Genomic DNA, 6,722 nt, shown 5'->3' with positions numbered 1-6,722 from the left:
AAAGTAAATCCGTCCCGGGCCTAGGTCTTACCATGAGACCTACGGTAATAACCACTTCCCTTTAGGGAAATTCGCTAAAATTACTTTTCAAGATTTAGGTTGTCAAACCATCAACAGGCTACAACAATGGTTGTATTTTTACAACAATTGAGCTAAACATTCATGCAAATTAAGAATTTGTTGTTTTACTTGTTTGTACTGTATTTTAATTAATAATAGATTGTTTTAGGCTTCCTCACTGAATGTTATATTTTATGTATTAATTCTATTAAAATATTATAAAACACCCTCGCCGCAGCAAACCTCTATACTAAGAAAATTTCCATTTGCCTGATTAGATTTACACTAAAATGCCTCCTTAAAAATATCACATTTATTCCCTATTTAAATAGAATTAGTTTAACGAGTACTTGAGTTTGCGGCAACAGGGAGGGTAAAAAGTGTTTTTTGTTGTAAAATTTTAATACTGTATTTTAGTAAGAAATGAATGTATTTTCCAAATCTGATCAAAATATGTTCATAATTTGTGTTTTTAGGGTCAAATATGGGAAAACCCTATTTTTACCCCATAAAACCCCGTTCCCATAGTCCGATCATGCTGGTTCGCGAACTCGTTCGATTAAATGTAAGTTTACAAGTTTATAAAAAATGTCATGATTTATTTGATGATGTATTCAATGATTTATTTATTTATTTATAAACGGTTGCACCATTTTTACAAGAAAAATACAATTGTCTTACAGAAATAAGAAGCAGAGGAAAAACAAACAATCACAGGCCAGTACAAAAGTAGTGAAAAAAAACTGGAAAACAAGACTTCAATAACAAGACATTAAAGATAAATAACAACTATAAATAACAAACTATGAATAACAAACTATAAGTAACAACTATAAATAACAAACTATCTGAACAAGTTGACAAAAAAAGAGATTCGAAAAACAAAACCAGTATAGGAACAATAATGATTGCAATGCAGTTGTGATTTATTTTGCTTTAGCCTGCCTCCGCTTTTAGTCTGCCTCCAAGAATTAAAAGTTTTAACATTAAAATAGTTTTGCCTTTGGTCTGGCTCTAACACATGTTTTGGGGTTTTCAATTTTATTATTAACACGTGCTATATTATTATCGTTGTTTTTAAAATGTTCTGTTGATGTTAAAGAAATACAACTGTTTGTACTCAATCATTTTTACTCTTAGTTATTTTGTTATTTTTACCTATAAAAGTATCTAACAAGTTCTAAATATTTCCTCTCTATTCACTATTATTGTATCTAACCTCGAGACGAATCAAGATTACAAAGAATAAATTCAAGGTAAAATCTCTTAACATTCCTATTCCATACTAAGCCTAAAGCTAAATTATATTCCCTCTAAATTCTCTAATCATTTGAATAATAGTTTATCTGCCTCACTGTAGCTGTGAGTTCAATTAAATAAGTAGTTAAGTTTTATTATTAGGCACCTTTTACTTTTCAAATAAATGACACAGTCTTCTATTACTTCAATTACTAACAATACAATTTTTGAGCATTTTGTTCGTGCTGTTTAAATAAACTGCATTCAGTTAAAATAATGTTGAACTAGATAACTGTTTCAATGAAATGATGCAGTTTTTAACCTCCCAAAATAAAACTCATTCTATAAGCATTTATGAATGAATTCGTGTCTTTCCTTGCACTTGATATTTTTTTATGCTTAGGCAGCGGTTCTCGCGCCCGGACGCCCCTGCACCCAGACAGTCCTGCACCCAGAGAGCACAGGCCTGCACCCAGAGAGCACAGGCCTGCACCCAGAGAGCACAGGCCTGCACCCAGAGAGCACAGTCCTGCATCCAGAGAGCACAGTCCTGCATCCAGAGAGCACAGACCTGCACCCAGAGAGCACAGTCCTGCACCCAGAGAGCACAGGCCTGCACCCAGAGAGCACAGGCTTGCACCCAGAGAGCACAGGCCTGCACCCAGAGAGCACAGTCCTGCACCCAGAGAGCACAGGCTTGCACCCAGAGAGCACAGTCCTGCACCCAGATAGCACAGGCTTGCACCCAGATAGCACAGTCCTGCACCCAGATAGCACAGGCTTGCACCACCCCAGAGCCGTCACCAGCTTCCTCGTCGAGAAGTTTCGACCTCAGCCATGTCACCTTCAGTGATCACAACGCTCCAGCCCAACCCAATAATTTTGAACCCAATTGACAAGGAGCTGTAAAATAAATTTCTGGTGCCCAAAGGGGGTTTCTTCAAATGGGAATTTAAAGTAATAAGTAGTATAACATTTTAAATAATACTTTAAATTTCTGATCCACAAATAAAATTGTTTGATATTTTGTACCGAAAACCCGTATTTTGTTTTCTTCTATGAGCGAACGGCGAAGAAATGATAAATTTGCCCCGTAGCTTTTACCATTGACTGTACACCTCTACATAGAGAGGTGTAGAGGTGTATAGTCAATGTTTTTACTAAGTTACATTTTCTTTCACAGAGTTTTCTTTAAGTACCTTATATTTGAATACATAGGCCTATCATTATTTGTTTCAATAATATTTTTGCAAATTAATATTAAACATTTAATAAATATTTCTACATAATGAGGAGGAGATAACAATATCAATCAAAGAGAAAAACTGAATGCATTGCGTAAAAGCCTTCTCCAACGAGTAAATTGAATTACTTTGCAATGATGAAAGACATGTCTTGGAAAAGAAAGTACGAGGCCCAATTCACAATACATTTTATAAGTAAAACTGAAGTCTAAATTTACTTTTTCATTTAGAATCCAAATCCAATAGTAAATTATCAAAGGCAAACTATGAATTTTACCTATAATTCTACTTGAACTATGGATAGTCGACGGTTTCACTATGTTTTTCTACTCGACTCTTATTCCCACTAGTCGCTGTGAACAACAAAAGCACCAAAAGGGTGTTTTGGAAGTTTGTTCGGACGACATCGTGTTGCACGTCGTGCCATTTGGTTCCACTTTAGACATTTAATGGGCTGATAAGCTAATGCAACATCAACATATCCACTTTGACTAATTTCAAAAACTTTCTTCCATCTGGGGATGGAAAGTTTCTTTGAAGCTTATAATCTTGATTAGTATTTTACGTTTTCGTGGCATTTTCTTAATCTGCAAAAATTCAATTATTTTATATAAGCCTACTTGTACAATTTTTGATTGGCAAATGTAGCAAACTTTTTGAGAAAATAAGATGTTCGATTAATAATTTAAGATTTCACTACAGTACACCTATTTCCGATCAGTGAATCTGTGCTAGTTTTGACATCATAAGATGAATCTGTACTGTCCGGATCTTTAACTTAGGTTTGATGGGTATGGTTGAGATAGTTCTAAATCAAGTTAGTCCGAGTTTGTTTTTGCGAAAGTATTTTAGACTTCAACGTTCGATCGAAAGAATGTTTTTTCAATTAGGTAGCTATGATCTTCAGTTGAACAATTTATTTTGGCCTCAATACATTATATTATTAAAGTGATACATTAAAATTTGTGTTAAAGCTTAAGGCCTTTTAAAATAAAAACATAGGCATATGGCACTTCAAAATGAAGCATAGAGTGTGTATATTTGCCAAAAAGTATTAGTATGGACGAATTTCTTAAGGGCTATGCCCCATAGGCCAATTTCCAAACGGCTGTGCCTGACATGCTTCCAAAGTTTAAATTATTTTATTTTATTTATTTAATGAATCAGATGGTCAATGCAATTAAATGATGTTTTGTTTATTTACTCGAAAATGTGAAGTTTTATTTAGATTGAGGAAATATGTGGGTTATTTAGTAAGAGGGTTATGTTTGGTTAATGAAAAGTAGTACAATATTTTTAGAGTATTGCTTACAGTTTTATTTATCATTTGTATAGTAAGCTACATGTAAAGGGGCTTCACTAAAATTGAATAATTATGGTAAAACATCTCATTCATGAAGCATTAACATCAAGTAATTGATGTTACTACTGTAGTTGCTCTGCCCGTGCTTCGCTACGAGGTAAAAATGCTGAAAATAATTATTCGGTTTTTAAAATCTACTTTAAGAAACAGTTACAACACACTTACTAGGAAACATGTATAGGCAAAGCTCAATCGTACTGATTGATTATTTAAATGAAGATCTCTTTGTATTACCAGAATTTTGCATATTGCCATAGATAAAACAACTCCCTTGTGTTGGTTAATCTATGGTATTGCATTTAAAATATTAAACGATGTGTTGTTTGTTTTCAACTAACAATAATTGTATACATCACGCAAAATATCTTGTCACTTGACAAATTCCACTATTGAAGTAAGATTTGTTAAGCACCTGTGTTAGTAAATTTTCTTCATAAGAAATTCATTGGGATTTTTATGGCCTGTGGGGCAAAGCCCGAGGATTTTTATTACAGGAACTGGTAAAAGGGGGTGTATACACAAAAAAAAAACAACTTAATTTTGACACATCCGTTTATAGTGTTTCGTAGAAGTCGCCTTCACAAATTATAAATAACGATTGCTACAAGAAGGTATGTAGTCATATTCTTATGGATCTATTGATATCAAAAGTAGGTATTTGAAAGTAAGTAGGTTTACACTTTAAATCAGTTTATCTCTTCCAACTAAATCATAGAGGGCGCACATGAAAAGAGCCCAAAAACTCAGGCAGACGCTTGAAAAGCGCCCGGACCTCCAAGGTCCCAACCAGGATGGTACGAAAAGAGCCCGGTCTCTTTTTAGAACTTTCACAACGGGTCTTCAAAATATAAAGAACAAATAACACAGTTGAATTACATGAAATTATTTACAATATTAAAAGATACATTAATAAAATATATATTATTCAAAGATATTTACATTACTAAGATATAGTCTGTTTACCTAACATAACCTAACCTAACTTAACCTAACCTAACCCAACCAAACACAACACTATTTACTAAAACACTACTATATATACACACACAATTTATAGTCAGCTTCCTCCTCCTCAGGTACCTGTGGAGACCCGGGCTCTTTCCATGCTTAAGATTAGTGAACCTTTTTAGGGATTAAAATTTTGGGCTCTTTTCATGCGCTCCGATCATAGAGTTGTTGTATTTTTAAACACACATCAGCACCACTTGCACTGTAAAGACTGCCTAGGAAGTTCAACCCCATATCTATCCATCCTCTACTTATATAAAATTCCGTTTTAAAAATCTTGTACTACTAAATCTAGAGTTCTACTGGACCGATTTTATTAATTAATGGGTCGTTTAAAAGGTTAACTTTTTATTAGGATGCAACTTTTAGCTGCCTTTTTGAGTATTTTCCAGAAATGCATATTATCAATTTGTAGGAGATTTTATACTCTTTCAGAATATTACCTTCCACTCTGCTTCCACTTTGGTCGATTTCCTTACTATTTAAAAGTTATTTGCAAAAAAGCTATAAGTAACCTCCAAATTTATAGTGGTGGAAAACAATCTAAGTGATATTTTTGTTGAACTTTGTACAACTAAATCTAGACTTCTACTGGACTGATTCTGTTAATTAATGGGTCATTGGAAAGTTCTACTCATGTAGATTTGCAAATAATCATAAAAGTGTGATTTTATTAAATATTTGTGGTGAAAAAGTAAAAATAAAATAAATACATTAAAACTGCTATTTTAAGTTTCTGTTCTCAAGTTTCAGTTCGAAGCCAACTTTTGGCTACCTTTATTTAGTATTTTCAAGAAATAAATAGTAGTGATTTGTAGGAAATTGTATTCTCTTTCACAATATCGCATAAACTTTGGTCGATTTTATAACAATAAAAAAGTTATTGGCAAATTTGCTAAGCAGTTCCAAATGAATAGTTACTAGTATACATGTTGCTCGAATTCGAGCAATTGCAAAGTATTACAGGAGTTATTTCAAAACGAATAACAGTCATATTTACAATGAGTTTAAAAGAGTCAACTCAAAGATTACCAGTTTGTAACAAAAAAAGATACGATTTTTATAACAGTAATCAACATTTCCTGTAGGCCTAAATATTGTATAATTATTATTTTATAACCTGCAATTGCTTTTTAACGTTTTCTACAAACATTTCCTGACTTATAGCCATATAAAGTTGTCCATGTTTATCTTCGTTATTGATAAACCTAAAGCAAAATGTCTCCTTCTCAAAATGTCTCGCTGTACAAGCAACACATTGACAGATGGCCAATTCCAATTGAAAACGAAAAATCGTTTTGGGGTAGTGTTTGAGCGCATTTGTAACCTAATAGTTGAGATTGTCCAAGGTCAGGTGCTGACTGATGAGTTAAGCCTATTATGCCGTGTCGTAACACTTCGGCCCAAGTTAACACTTCGGCCCAGTAACATTTCGGCCCGAAACCCTCAGATGTGGCCTACGGTCCAACTCTCTACCTGCCCAATAGTAACACTTCGTCACAACAAAATATTTGACAGGTTAGGTTAGGTTAGGTTAGGTTAGGTTAGGTAAGATTCCACCGATTCTCCGTCATGTGAGGTCAGAGGATGCAAGGGGTGACGGTTGGGCGACATTCCACCAGAGGGTGGTTGCAAAGTATACAGGTCATGTACCTCTTACTACCTGAACTGCGTTCCTCAACCCTTGCCAATTTTTCGTCGGGCCGAAATGTTACTCCATTAGCTTATTTAATCATCTGTAAACGATTACGCCTCCTGTCTATGTTTCGTTGTCGTCGCGTCGGAGGCATTTAAAAGAAAGAAACAAC

Source organism: Macrosteles quadrilineatus, unplaced genomic scaffold (assembly GCF_028750875.1).
Source record: "Macrosteles quadrilineatus isolate MER2022 unplaced genomic scaffold, UCM_ALF_1.0 Scaffold_8__2_contigs__length_117827958, whole genome shotgun sequence".
Classification (NCBI taxonomy): Eukaryota; Metazoa; Arthropoda; class Insecta; order Hemiptera; family Cicadellidae; genus Macrosteles; species Macrosteles quadrilineatus.
Note: the sequence above shows the minus strand (reverse complement) of the source record.